Source organism: Saccopteryx bilineata, chromosome 2 (assembly GCF_036850765.1).
Source record: "Saccopteryx bilineata isolate mSacBil1 chromosome 2, mSacBil1_pri_phased_curated, whole genome shotgun sequence".
NCBI classification, from domain to species: domain Eukaryota; kingdom Metazoa; phylum Chordata; class Mammalia; order Chiroptera; family Emballonuridae; genus Saccopteryx; species Saccopteryx bilineata.
In genome coordinates this window covers 390,731,407-390,746,891 of record NC_089491.1, presented here as the reverse complement: position 1 = coordinate 390,746,891, position 15,485 = coordinate 390,731,407, and the positions used below count along the sequence as shown (strand labels likewise).

At 46.0% G+C, this 15,485-nt stretch overlaps 1 long non-coding RNA gene across 1 annotated transcript; it reads right to left on the bottom strand.

The window, feature by feature from the left end:
* Positions 1-1,184: 1,184 nt before the first annotated feature.
* Positions 1,185-3,411, bottom strand: LOC136327276 (uncharacterized). Its single transcript, XR_010729586.1, has 3 exons — positions 3,158-3,411; positions 2,266-2,422; positions 1,185-1,363 (listed from the first exon to the last, which is right to left on the bottom strand). It is a non-coding gene; the product is annotated as an uncharacterized lncRNA (long non-coding RNA).
* Positions 3,412-15,485: the final 12,074 nt, after the last annotated feature.

The following is a 15,485-nucleotide window of genomic DNA, read 5'->3' as shown; positions in this document are numbered from 1 at the left end:
TACCGGATAGCTACCTAAGGAACCCTAAAAAATCTGTGCATGAGCCCGCATCGGACTGCACTGAATAGGTATGAAACTGGGAGAGTTTTCCTTTTATTTGGTGCAGATTTCACATTTCTATCGTCTTTTGTTGCTTTCCTGTGACCGGTCAGAAGTGCACCATGACTTTACGGACACACTGTATATGTGTACACCAAATTTTATACACAGTTGCAGTAGATCGATCCTCCAAGGCTTTCTACGCACACGTGGTAAGAAGGCTTTGACTCGATGATGCTCTGTCACGAACTGAGAAATGCTTTTGAGTGGAGCAGTTGAGCCAAGTTCAAACGTTCTGAGTCTTGTCAAGAATTTTGAGAGTCAAGAATTTCACCTGCGAAGCTAACAAAAATGAACAGAGGGGTGACGATCACACCAGGGCTGGGTGTATTATGGGCACACATGAAGGAGAGGAGAAATAATCCTTGTGAATTTAAACTGAAATGCCCTTCCACCTCCAGAAGCAGCTGTGGAAGACGCTGGCCAGTCGGCTCCTTGCTGCTAGCTGCGTTGGCAGAAAAAGTGACAAACTGCTGCTTTTTTAAAGTAAATAAATGAAATACGAAATTTCACACGAAGTCCAACACATCTGTAAGACCACAATACATTAGAAGAGGGCTCGGGGAATAAAGTCAGGTCGAAGAAAAACAGTCTTCCCTAGCATAAAAATTTTAAAGAAAGCGACGATTATGTCCTTTGCGTTGTAGAAAGTAGAATTCTGGTTGTTCAAAGGAGTAATGGGAATATTGGAGAGAAAAAAATTGATTAACAGGAAAAGATGATATTTTACAGAAATCCCATTCTTAAAATCTATCTTGAGGAAGATAATTTAAAAACACGGGCAAGGACATTTATCCTCAAACCATGCAAAAAAAAAAAAATTAACTTGCCCCAATAAGAGTATTGATGAAATATATACTGGTTAACTCTATAAAGGAATACTATACAGTAATTTAAAAAGCATGATTGAGATGCATTTCTATTGACATGAAAATACATTGTGGTATATAGTCCATGAGGAGACTCGAACAGACTTGAAAGTGTCATTAGTTGCATGGTCCTATTGATACAAATACATCTTTACAGAAGCCATCAGACGGGATGCCCTCGCCTTCCCTCCCCTACATTCGCAGACTTGCCTTGATTGGTTTACACGCTCCCCCATCTTCCATCATGGGCCAAAGAAGAGGAGTCCCAGCCACCGTCAGAGGCCAATCACTCATCGTCTGGACTCCACCTCCTCCTGCTCCCTCAGGGACGTGACTGATGCCGTTACCACGCTGTTCTCCCTCATTACAGAATTCTCCTCTTCCAGCAAGCCATTCTCATCGACGCAGGAAGAAAAGAAAAGAAAAGAAAAGAAAAAAAGCTCTTCATTTCCCCACATCCTACAGCAGCTGCTACATTCATTTACACTCATCCATTCAGAGCAGAACTCAACCACGTTGCTACAAATGCCTGTTTCCACTTCAGCTCACTCCAATCTGGTTTCTGTCCGTATCACTCTCATCAGCGTGAGGGACCGCCGCCCTGTTGCCAGCTGCTTTGGTTGCCTCTCCAACCCACCTACCTTGTTGGATTCCCTCAGTGGCCTGCCAGACCAATGACCTCGCCTCTTCTTGAAACCCTTTCCTCTCGGGCCTCCTTTTTTTCTCCAGTGGCCTTGAGTTCTCAGACTCGTGCTGATGTTCTCAAAGTCGGGCTGAGATCCCCCTTCTCTCTCTTGGGTTGGTGGTTCTCATCGACTCGGCCTGCACGCGAGCACTGTCTGGGGAAGTCTCCAGATGCCTGGGCGCCAGGCAAAGGGAGTGACGCTCTCTGGGTGTGGAGCTGTAGCTTTGGCAGGTTTCACCATTTTCCCAGGTGACCTTTCTGGGCCCACACGGCTGAGAATCACGGCCTGAGATGGTCTCATTCTGTTCCATAGTTCTACATATTATCATTATTAATAAGGTGACCAATTGTCCTCCTTTAGGGAGGACAGTCCTTCTTTTGTAAGTTCCGTCTTCCCTCAAAAACTGTCCTCTTACATGTCCTCCTTTTTGATATTGGAAGACTCATCTGTAAAGGTCTGTATTCGATCAACGCAGAGTCGATCCATTGCGTGTGATGTGATGTATTCATATCTAAAGGAGTACTTTTTTCTTACAATTATCATTAAAAATTAATAGGCATGTAAGCAAATTACAATATAAAATATTACAAATGCTTTTATTATGTACTTACCATATTACAGTGTATTATTGTTGCAATGAATGAAATGTTTTTTTTTTATTTATGATTTTGTTTTCTTCAATTTCTTTTTGTCCTCCTTTTCATTGTAGAAAAGTCGGTCACCTTATTAGAAGCCAGATGACTGCTGAATTTATATCTTCAGAACACCCTGAAAGAACTCAGTTGGTTGAGTCTGAAAGAAACTCCACCGTGTCCCTCAAAGGCACGGTTCTAGCCCTGGGACTGGGGGTGGGGTAGGGGGCAGTGATCAGCGTTCTAGCCCTGGGACTGGGGGCGGGGTGGGGGGCAGTGATCAGCGTTCTAGCCCTGGGACTGGGGGGGTGGGGGGTGGGGTGGGGGGCAGTGATCAGCATTCTAGCCCTGGGACTGGGGGCGGGGTGGGGGGGCAGTGATCAGCGTTCTAGCCCTGGGACTGGGGGCGGGGTGGGGGTCAGTGATCAGCGTTCTAGCCCTGGGACTAGGGGGGGTGGGGGGCAGTGATCAGCGTTCTAGCCCTGGGACTGGGGGGGTGGGGGGGCGGGGTGGGGGGCAGTGATCAGCGTTCTAGCCCTGGGACTGGGGGGGGTGGGGGGCGGGGTGGGGGGCAGTGATCAGCGTTCTAGCCCTGGGACTGGGGGGGGTGGGGGGCGGGGTGGGGGGCAGTGATCAGCGTTCTAGCCCTGGGACTGGGGGGGGTGGGGGGGCGGGGTGGGGGGCAGTGATCAGCGTTCTAGCCCTGGGACCGGGGGCGAGGCTGGGGGGCAGTGATCAGCGTTCTAGCCCTGGGACTGGGGGCGGGGTGGGGGGCAGTGATCAGCGTTCTAGCCCTGGGACTGGGGGCAGGGTGGGGGGCAGTAATCAGCATTAACATAGCAAGAGAGGGGCTCTGGAGTCTTTGAGCAACCTGAGAATGTGTACATCACACACTCGGCATTCAGAAAAGAAGAACCTCTTTCTTGCTCAGGATCTTTTGCAGGGATTCCCCAGTCTCTTCACAGCAGTCTCTCAGCAGTGAGGTCTGGTTTGGCTTGGACCAAAGATGAATGAGAACGATTATGCACTTATTTTAAATTCTCATTGGGTGGAGAAGCATCTCTGCTGCTGCTCTAAGTTTATACAGGCTTGCGCATTCTGTTCGTCCCGGGGTTCATCTGATGGTTCGAAATTCCGAACTTGCCCCGTCAAAGGCACATGTGAGAAGCAGCTAGTAAGATGCTTCCCACTCCTCCCCACCCATCCCCCTTTCTCTCTCTCTCTCCTCTCTCTGAAAAATCAATAAATAAAATCTTAAACAGTTTACTTTCAAAATGTGCAATAGGGTGCATCATAAACATATCACCACTTCCTTTGCCTACCCCTCACGCCTAAGCGCAAATTGCTACCAATATTGGTCCCCAGTGTGAGAGCTGCACACTCGTTTTCCTGTACAGATGTGTGTATGTCTAACCTTACGTATCCTTTTCTTTTTTGCACTTTGCTTTTTACTTTTAGCTATAAATTCCAAAGTTGGTTCTACAGTATTATAGTTAGAGTCCCTGTATTTTCAAGTACATTGTATGCCTTGTATGAATGCTTCAAGATATATTTGTCTAGGTCCCATCTTACTGATGAATATCTGAATTGTTCAAATTACTTTGCTGTGGTTAAACAACATTGTAAGAACACTGGTATATGTTTTACTTCACAAGTTTGTGAGTCCATTTCATGGCTACTATCCTAGAGGTAGAAGTTCCAAGTCAAGGGCAAATGTACCTTATTTTTTTTTTAGTTGTTTGCTAAGTTGCTCTCAAGAGATATACTTTTCACTCTTCGAGTAATATAGGAGATTGACTCTCTTTCCCAATGATTTTGCAGGATGTGCGTTATCTGCTACATAGTCTTTGCCTGTTTGTTAGGAAAAAAAGGCCATGTTAGAATTTCATTTTTATTTCTTTGATTGTCGATGAAGCCGAACATGTTTTTATTGTTTTAAGAGCCATTTGTATTTTTTTCCCTAATGCCTGTTCATAATCTTTCCTGCTTTTCTCTTAGGATCTACATCTTTCTCCTATTAATTTGGGGGGCATTTTATATATTAAAACATTATTTTGTGGTAGAGGTAATCTGTTTTCTCTCAATTTTTCTTTGTTTTGTTTTACGAATATTTTCAGTGGTCAAGTGTTTTAGCTTCATGGTCAAGTGTTTTAGCTTTACCTTTTATAGAATGTTCCTCCACACAGCAAGACCAGCCGTGCTTAATCATCCCATTTCAAAGGTGATCAATGTAAAATTTATTTTAATGGAAGTAGGAATTTTTCTGTCTTCTTTATTCTTTTTTGTTGGTTGACTAAATTTCTTTATGATTTACTAGATGTCATTTTGGCTGTATAAGTGGTTTCTTTTTCTTTTTCTTTTTCTTTTTTTGATTAATTAATATACATGTAAGAGATTTTCCTGAGTTTTGCTTTAGCTGTATTTCCCAGTACATGTACCCAGGTACCATTTTATCTGTTTTTCTGTAGCTATTTGCAGTTAATGCAAAATTAAGTGCTTTTAAATTTTCAGGTACTTGGGTTTTGTGAAGAAATTAAATCTCACTGGAAAAGCCAGAACATGTTTTGTCATCTACCCATCCATCCACCTACCCATCCATCCACCTACCCATCCATCCACCTACCCATCCATCCATCTACCCATCCATCCACCTACCCGTCCATCCACCTACCCGTCCATCCAGCTACCCGTCCATCCACCTACCCGTCCATCCAGCTACCCGTCCATCCACCTACCCGTCCACCCACCTACCCGTCCATCCATCCACCTACCCATCCATCCACCTACCCGTCCATCCATCTACCCGTCCATCCATCTACCCGTCCACCCACCTACCTGTCCATCCATCTACCCGTCCATCCACCTACCCATCCATCCACCTACCCGTCCATCCACCTACCCATCCATCCATCTACCCGTCCACCCACCTACCTGTCCATCCATCTACCCGTCCATCCATCTACCCGTCCACCCACCTACCTGTCCATCCACCTACTCGTCCATCCATCTACCCGTCCACCCACCTACCCGTCCATCCAGCTACCCGTCCATCCACCTACCCGTCCATCCACCTACCCGTCCATCCATCTACCCGTCCATCCATCTACCCGTCCATCCATCTACCCATCCACCCATCTACCCGTCCACCCATCTACCCATCCACCCATCTATCCATCCATCCATCTCTCTGTCCATCCACCTACCCATCCATCCATCTACCCATCCATCCATCCATCTACCCATCCATCCACCTACCCATCCATCCATCTATCCATCCATCCATCCATCCACCTACCCATCCATCCATCTACCCATCCATCCATCTACCCATCCATCCACCTACCCATCCATCCATCTATCCATCCATCCATCTATCCATCCATCTATCTCTCTATTCATCTATCTACCCATCCACCCATTTACCCATCCACCCATCTACCCATCCATTCATCTAACCATCCACCCATCTATCCATCCATCCATCTCTCCGTCCATCCACCTACCCATCCATCCATCTACCCATCCATCCATCTCTCCGTCCACCCACCTACCCGTCCATCCATCTCTTCATCCATCGATCTACCCATCCATCCATCTCTCCGTCCATCCATCTACCCGTCCATCCATCTATCTGTCCATCCACCTACCCGTCTATCCACCTACCCGTCCATCCACCTACCCGTCCATCCATCTCTTTGTCCATTGATCTGCCCATCCATCCATCTCTCCGTCCATCCATCTACCCGTCCATCCATCTATCCATCCATCCATCTACCCATCCATCCATCTCTCCGTCCATCCACCTACCCATCCATCCATCTACCTGTCCATCCACCTACCTGTCCATCCATCTACCCGTCCATCCACCTACCTGTCCATCCATCTACCCATCCATCCATCTACCTGTCCATCCATCTACCTGTCCATCCACCTACCCGTCCATCCACCTACCCGTCCATCCATCTACCCGTCTATCCATCTACCCATCCATCCACCTACCCGTCCATCCACCTACCTACTTATCTACCTTTGATTTACTCAATGGGTTGACTTTATTCCTCTTTCTTGTTGTGGACCAGGGTTTCCCATTGTGTGGTAACCAGACTAACACTTCCAACCTTACCTGGTAACTTGTTGCAAACGCACAGTTTCAGGACCCTGCTCCAGAATAAAAAGTCAGAGTAAGGGCCCCAGTCATGTCTGAATGAGCCCTTCTTGCAATTCTGATGCTCAGGAAAGATGACTGCCGTGAGCCACGCTTCTGCTTTCTAACTGACGATGACATCTTCTATCTTTCCCATGCTGTGGGTTCCGCCACAAAGAGGAGTCTGAACTGACTGTCATTTATCCTTAAATTAAAATTGACTGAGAAGGGACCCTTTAATCGAGCTCGAATCAACACACATCTCCTGGGAAATGAACTATAGTGGAGGGTGGATATAAATGGAGAAGGCAAGTACCATGGTCACTCCGATTGCAACCAGATAAATGGTGGAGGAAGGGACAATGCTCAGGGTAAAATCCTGAGCAAGTAGTCTGACGATAAGAATGTAGCAACAGTAATCAGAAGTATTAGCTGCAGTGATGATATCTGCCAATCACCGAGTGCTTGCTAATGTCAGGCTTCGCGCTCTGCAGGGTTTCAGTGGATTATTTCACCTGATGCTGACAGTGCCGCTATGAAGAAGGCTCTGTTGACATTCCCATGTTACACACTAGGTCCTGTTTAGAGACCTTGCTCTGACACAGCTAACGAGGAGGTTAAGCATGCCCGCACTTCTGAGACTTAGACGCTATTGTGGTTCACTCTAGAAGCCGTTCGTTGTTCAAGGACAGCACCCCCCCTCCCTTTTTTTTTGAAGTGCAATGGTTTGCGACTGGACAAGGTGACACTTGGAATCCCACCTATCTCCAAAACCACAGGTTGCCTTTTGGCCACGTAGGGGTTTAAAAAGGTGACCAACGTGACCAATGCGTTCCGCCCCGCGGTGCAGAGCAGGGCAGTGCTGGGGCTGTGGAGTTTTCAAGGGCAGGTTTGTTTTTGAGACTCGACACTATTTGGAGGTGACTTTGGCTGGAATCAAGTCCAGCTGGACATTGAGGATTCAAGGCACTTTAACCCCCCCCCTCAATGGAGACCATAAATGGACAGCAAGTGTGGACTGCAGAGAGAACGTTCCGGACTTACGCAGTGGGGCTCCCAGTGGGGGACTGGGAACCACAGAGCTATTCCCGTCAGCTCTCCCACCTCTGTCTTTCCGTAGCTTTCGGATATGTACAACCACAGTCTGGTGTCCGGTGTCCAACATTCCCAGGGAGAAGTGACAGTCGTTCCAGAGGAAACCACGGGCTTCACAGTTCTGTGCTGTCCTGCTTAGCTGGCCAAGCTGAGCGACCCGAGTCCTTTTACCCTTGAGGCGTTTTGTTCATCCACCTAAGTCCTCCCTGTTCTGGCCTCGGCATGGTCCTGGTGCTCTAAAGCGTTCTGACCTGTTCTCTTACAACTACGTGGCCCTGCCCCTCTCTCCGCCGGCCCAGATCCACCAAGAAACTCGCTCTTCCACCACGGCTCCCTTCGCCAGTCAGCTTACACCCTTGCCTCTGGGTTCCTTCCTCTTCCTGCTTTCCTGCTACTTCCTCCTTCAACAGGAACCTGGATTCCCAGCCTTCCTGTCTTTCTCGCCTTCTCCTCTGTTCCTTTCCTTCCTTCCTTCCTTCCTTGCTTCCTTCCTCCCTCCCTCCCTCCCTTCCTCCCTCCCTTCTCTTTCTCTCTTTCTCTCTCTCTTTCTTTCTTTTTCTCTCATGTTGCAGGCAAGCCGTAACGAGAATCCTATTTTTCTCTTTTCATAGCACCAAGTACTCAAGAAGAGCCCCCCCTTTTTTTTTACTGAGAACAAATAAAAGTTGGTGTCTTGTCTGGAATGGCCGAGAACAACTGATACAAGGGGGAGCTTTTCATCACAGTTCCCACAGGGTACGTTCTGATGTTTTAACAGGCGAGACCAAACTTGACTCACATCCAGCAGGCCTGCTTAGAAGTCATGTTGGCCAGCATGGCTTTATTGCTCTCATTTTTAATTATGAAGTGTAATAAGGTCACATTTCTGGAAATAGAACTCCGTAAGATACATGGGTTTAATTTGTAAAAGCAATCTCCCTTCACAGACAATGTTTCATTCCATTTCGGCTAAAATCCGCATCAGTAGCACAAAAATGCAAGAGGCTTCAATTAGCTTCGTTCGTCCTCGGCCCAAGGATGAAAAGGAAAAAAGAAGAGAAATGGATATTTTACATCTTCATCATTTAAGGACTTCGATGATACAAAAGAGATGGACTCTATTTATTTCCACGTTGCAGTCCATGTCTTCTTGAAAGGTGGTAATAGAATGGAATGATTTTAATAAAACGAGGTGGAAAGGATTCTTTGAAACTGCGTCAAGAAGCCTCTGAGTGGGCTGCAGAGAGCTTCCAGGAGGACTTTTGCAAAAATGGGCACTAGGGTTGTTCCATGCACGAACAGGCTCGGCTTGAAGACAGAAGCCAAGCTCCCAACGGTTATCCGGTGGAATCCTGAGCTTTAGGGACCTGACGATGGAATTTTTCAGCATTGCAAAAATTTTACTCAGAAGCTGCCCAGTTAGTTCTCATTTGAGTATGGAAATAGTGGTTATTTTTTTTCTTTATGTCCTATCTTATAAAAAGTAGGGTAGAAGTTTTAGCTCAATGGCCTGTGAGATTCACAAAGGGAGAAAGGACAAGCGGAAGGCACAGGTCTAGGAGTAGACATGACATCCCAGGATTCGGGCGGAGCTACGTCCCTTCTCAGATCCATGTTACTGATCACGAAATAGGAAAACCCAGTCAGATGGCAATGACAGTATTTTTCTTATTTATGCGTTAGTGCAACAGTATCTGTAATTAGCACGTCACGAAATGAGTAAATCCCGGCTATAAATTAGGTACAGATCTACAATGTGATTTGATCCTTACAAGAATTATTTGAGGGAGAGAGTACCAAAACCATCCCAACCCTACAGATAAAAAGCATTGACCCAGATCAAGGGTGACATCCCAGGTGACACAGACAGTTGTGTCGGAGCTAAGACAGGAACATAGATTTCCTGACGCAGAGTCACTGCCTTCAATGAGTTCCAATTCAGATCAACACTCACTGACTTCACCATGGGCCAAGGTTTAGAGATAGAATATAAATAACTTCCAGACTTTTAAATGCAGGCTTTCAAGGGGAAGAAAAGGTACTTTACATAATAGATCAAATCATATAACGTTGACACTTTTGTATGTCATAAACGTTGGGCATTGGTGATTTTATTTGATTTAGTGTAATAATATTTAAGTACTATGACAGAAGTATATTGATAAGGTCATTGGTTTTATTTCCTTATATTTCTTGCATTTGTCCTGCTTTTACCCATTTTTTCCTCTACTTCTTGAAAAGGAAAAGTATTGACTTTTTCAGAGGTGATCAGATGTCACAATCCCTTTAGTTCACAAAAGCACGCATGTGCACAAGGGGCATTTCTAGTACCTGGCACAGAGCGCTCTCTTGCTTAACCAGACTCAAGTTTATGTCTTGTCTAGCTTTCCTCTACTGAGCCTATAAATAAACAGAACCAATGATGAATAACTAATTTAATATAGGCTCTGAGGTTATATATACCAAGCTGGACCACCCCAGACCTAGGACACTTAATGTTCTAAGGTGTCACGACTGTGCAAGTCACGATAGATTAAGACTTAAGAAAGGTCACCGATTTTCTGCCTACAAATCATTAGTGACCTCAAGAGCTGTTACAATGGTGTGAATAAGACTGACACTTGACTATAAAAGGTGACAGGGATGAAGAGAAAAAGAAGATATCAACACATTGGCTCTAAAATCTTAGTGGTTCACAAGAAAAGTCATAGCAACAGAATGTTCTTCAATAGGCGAATGGATACACTGTGGCACATCCTGACCATGGGACACCATCAGTGCTAAAGATAAACGAACCATCGAGCCATGAAAGGGCCTGCAGGAAACCTACATCCATATCACTAAGTGGAAGAGGCCAAATCTGAAAAGGCAACATATCGTATAATTCCAAATATCTGAAATTTTGGGAAAAGCAATGTGATGGACCTAGTAAAAAGATGAGTAGTTTCCAGGGGTTGGAGAAAGGGAGGGATGAATGGGCAGAGCACCGAGTATTTTTAGGACAGTAAAACAATTCTGTGTGATCCCGTCATGGTGAACACATATCATCACACATTGTCCAGAAAACGTACCACTCCAAGAGCGAGCTCTAATGGAAGCTATAGACTTCGGGCAGTAATGATGTAGGTTCATCGATTATAACTAAGGCATCACACTGGTGGTGGGGGGTATTGATAATGGGGAGGCTGTGCCTGAGGGACGGCCGGTGTATACAGAAAATCTCTCCATTTTGCTGTGAGCCTCAAAGTGCTCTAAAAATGAAATGTATTAAGAAGAGAAAGAGAGAGATGTCATCAGCTGAGAAGTTAGTACGGTTTAAAGAAAATGTTTTTATCTGTTTTCACTTTGAGCACATGAAAAAAATAGGAAAGTTTATAACATCTCTGAAGAAAGGAGGAAAGAATCAATTAGAAGCAGAGGGGCTAAAGGTGACTGAGAGAGAGAGAGAGAGAGAGAGAGAGAGTTTCATTTTGTGTAGGAAGAAGGGATCTCCTTCTTCAAGAGAATGAAAATAACTGATACTGGTTTAAAAGCATTTTAAGGAAATGAAGAGATAAGTGACAGAGGAAGAGAGGGATTCATCAGAGAAGAGGTTTTGTAGAGAATGGTGCAGTCAGTCCAATTAGGGAGGCAGAGACAGAGATGGGACTGGGTGTTTGAGAAAATATGGAATGAATTTGAAACAACTCTTGCAAGAAATGTAGCAGGTAGCCAAGGGAATGGGGCAAGCGTGTGAATAAATGAGGTGTTAGTGCGTACTCCCTAGATATTACTATTTTAAAATAGAAAAAATATATAGCCTTTGAAAATAGTCCAGACAAGATTTGGTATGTGCTTCCTCTCCCCAAGACTCTCAGTTATTTATATCAAGAATACTTTGCCAAAAAGTAGCTATCACATGCCATTATGTAGCATAGGTGTCTGTCTACTCTTCCCTTATTTCCCTTTTCAAGGCCCCCCAAACCTAGTGAACAATGTAGCAATCATTGACTCTTTCTTTGAGATGAGAGATGGAAGAGGGAGGTGGTTAGATACCACTGGCCCCAGATCTCAGTGACATAACAAAATAAAGGGTTGTTGTTTCCTGTTTAGAGACATACCTCCTTGGCAGCTGTCCTGAGCAGCTTGCTTGGATGATTCTCCTTCCACCTTGTCCCTCACTGTTCCGTGGGGCTTCAGAGTCCTCCAGTGGCTCCCCAGCATCCAGGTTACATGCGGCAGGGGAGTTGTGTGTGCGTGCTGTGTGGAGTGTTCTTTCCTTTGCCTTCTGGCGTGGTGTCCGTTCTGGCTGGCTTAAGCAGGCTTCCCTCCAGTGATCGCTCCTGCCCTTTCACGCCTGTTTGCTCCTTGTGCTGAGTGACTCAGCGGCACCTGACCTCTCAGCCCCGAATTACCTACACTCAGAACACGATAGACCTGCCCTTGTAAGTAGAGACCACAGATGTTTGAAGGACATGGTCATCAGAACCCATCAAAATATGCCTTCCAAAGATGTGAAGCAACTTTCCACATGAGAAAGATGAGTTAGGTGACAAATAGTTTCACCGTCTCCTTAATGATTTATTTAAAATTTTATTTAGGAAATTAAATTTAATGGGGCAACATTGATCAACAAGACTACATAGGTTTCGGGTGAACATTTCTATAGCATTTGAACGGTTGATTATATGGTGTGCCCATCACCCAAAGTGAAATCATTTTCTGTCACCGTATCTTTCCTCCTTCCCCCCACCCCCTGTCATAGGCCCCCTCCCCCTGGTAACCACTTCGCTTTTATCCATGTCCAGGAGTCTCAGTTCTATATCTCACCTCTGTGTGAAACCATACAGTTCTTAGCTTTTTCTGATGTACTTATTTCACTCAATATAATGTTCTCATGGTCCATCCATGTTGTCGTAAATGTCACTATGTCATCATTTCTCATTGCTGAGTAGGATTTCATTGTATGTATGTACCACATCTTCTTTATCCAACCCTCTATCAAGGGGCACTTTGGTTGTTTCCATGTCTTGGCCACTGTGAATAATGCTGCGATGAACATGGGGGTGCATGTGTCTTTATGTACCAATGTTTTTAAGATTTGGGGGTAGTTACCCAGTAGAGGAATTGCTGGGTCATATGGTAGTTCTATCCTTAATTTTTTGAGGAATCACCATGCTGTCTTCCATAACGGCTGTACCAGTCTACATTCCCTCCAGCAGTGAATGGGGTTCCTTTTTCTCCACAACCTCTCCCACACTTGTCATCACCTGTCTTGTTGAGAAGAACCAATATAACGAATGTGAGGCATTATCTCGTTGTACTTTTGATTTTTTTTAAATCCAGGTCAATGTCAACATTCAATTCAAAAAGGCATTTCAGAAGTGTTTGGTTGCCCAGGGTTGGCTTAGCCGAGATCACCAGTCCTCCATCACCCACCACCTAAGAAACATAAAATCTGAGAGAAAGAGCACCTGCAGTGCAAACCCAGCCCCCAGCCCCAGCCCCTCCCCCGTCTTGCCTTATATCACATCCCGCGAACCACGGCTGTGCAGGGATTCCAGAGCGTCCGCTAGGACGCAGTCTTCGTGAAAACATCCCTGCTCTCAAAGGAATCAGCGTCCGGTGGAAGGGCAGGCTCGCGCGCCTCTGTGGCTAATAGAAGGTAGACCAACATCGGTGTTCCAGTGGTGATCCAGACAAAGTGCTCCGCGCAGACCCGGGGCAGGGATGAGTTGTGGCAGATGTTAACCGAGAGGAATGATTTTAAGTGTCAGGCAAAGCAAGCCTTTCTTCGTCACGCTTGCAGCATGAATCCCACTTCATTCTTCGGCAAACCTCATCTTGCCCGGCAATTTATCTTGAACGCCAAACCCAGCTTTATTCCGGGAAATCAGTCATCAGCATTCCTCCCGCCGAGGGCAGACGCTTGAAAGGGGTGACTGCTCTCTGCTGTGTTCACGCTCCTCCGTCTGCCCGGTGGCTAGGCCGGCGTTGTGCCAGGAAACCTCTGCCACCGGACGGACGGGTTTTAATTCCGTCCGACACTGAGGCTGGGGGAGGGAATGGGCCCCGTTGGCCCGTCCTGCCTTCCAGCACACGCACCCTTTCTTGCCTCTGGTCTGGTATGCTAGTGACACTAATTTGGGGCATCTTTTCTTTGGCGTATACTGTTTGAGTAGATATGAAAATGGGGAGGTGATTGACATGGTTCTTTTCCCTCGAGAACTAAAGGCCAGTATCCAGCTCAGCAACGATGAGGAAAGGCTTCCGGTGAAGCAGGGGGTGAATAGCACAAGTCCGTGCAACGTGGGGCACAGAACACAGAGGACTCAATGTGACTGAGGGGTTGGGGCCCGGTCAGCCTTCATTCCTTGGTGACAATAAGAAATGCAGCTCCTTGTCCAGACGACCTTCCCCCTCTAATGACGCCAAGTTCTCCTGTTTCGCCAACGACTGAGTTAGTTCCCTCCACTTAGCTCTTCTCACGGCGAAGCCTGGGCAGCGGTTCCCCTCTGTTGGGAGATAATACACACCAGACTGAACAGCCTCATCTGGCTACATTGTCTCACCTTTCCCACCCAAGCTCTCCGGGTTGGTTGGCTCACCACGATGCCCCCTCCAGGGCTGCCATCTTACTATCCACATTACTTCAAAAAAAAAAAAAAAAAAAAAGAAAGAAAGAAAGAAAAGAAAAGAAAAGAAAAGAAAAGAAGGAAAGAAACTCTAGGCGCCTGCTCCTGCTTGGTCTAGCCTGCACGCCTGTTTCACCCCGTACCACCGCTGTCTATGGTAGTGCTCTGCAGTGTTGATCAGGTAGTTCTTCCTCTTGTGCGGATTTCGTAGACTCTCCGTGATTTGGATGTGGTTCTGTCCAGAAACCTTCATCCAAGCGTTGGCACAACTACAGCCACTAGGCCAACATGGCCCTCTGCCTGTTTCTGCAAATAAAGTTTTATGGAACGCAGCCGTGCCCCCTGATTTATGTGGAACAACGGCAGAGTTGATCATAACAGAGATCATGCCATCCCAAAAGCCTGGAACAGTTTCGATCTGGCCCTTCGCAGAAAAAGCTTGCCAGCCTCAGAGTTAATCTTTCTATAGTTAATATTCTAGGCTCTCTGTGATTTTTTAATTCTCTTTCCCTTTGATAAATTAATGTGGGACTTGGGGAGGCCACATCCTCTTCAGAGAAAAGTTTTTTTTTAGCTCAAAATGTTGGGAGAATCCTGACACAAGGAAGAACATCCATATGTCAAATATCCTGTGGTGCAAAGCAGGGCAGATAGTAGGCTCACCAAAGATTCGACTGTGGAAAGAAGACGCCTGAAGTCAAACACTCTTTACTGCCTCTTGTGTTATCAGCTCTCCAGTGCCTTCTGAGAAGGAGCATTAAATCACTTTTCTGGTAAAAAAAAAAAAAAAAAGTGCCTTTCACACATCTCATGCTATAAAATAAAATAATCTCTTTTCTTTTCTTTTCTTTTCCTTTTTCTCTTCTCTTCCTCTTCTCTTCTCTTCTCTTTTCTTTTCCTTTGTATTTTTCCAAAGTGAGAAGCGGGAGGCAGAGAAACAGACTCCCGCATGCGCCCAACTGGGATCCACCCGGCATGCCCACCAGTGGGCAATGCTCTGCCCATCTGGGCCATTGCTCCATTGCAACCGGAGCCATTTTAGCATCCAAGGCAAAGGCCATGGAGCCATCCTCAGTGCCCAAGCCAAGTTTACTCCAAGGGAGCCTTGGCTGCAGGAGGGGAAGAGAGAGACAGAGAGGAAGGAGAGGGGGAGGGGTGGAGAAGCAGATGGGCACCTCTCTTGTGTGCCTTGGCCAGGAATTAAACCAGGGACTTTTACATGCCAAGCCAACGCTCTACTGCTGAGCCAACTGGTCAGGACCTCGTGGCATTTCCAAAACCATGCCTATCCATATGTGCCTCTATCCATCCTGCTTTTAAAAAACACAAGTGAGATCATACGATGCATATTGCTGTATAATTTGCTT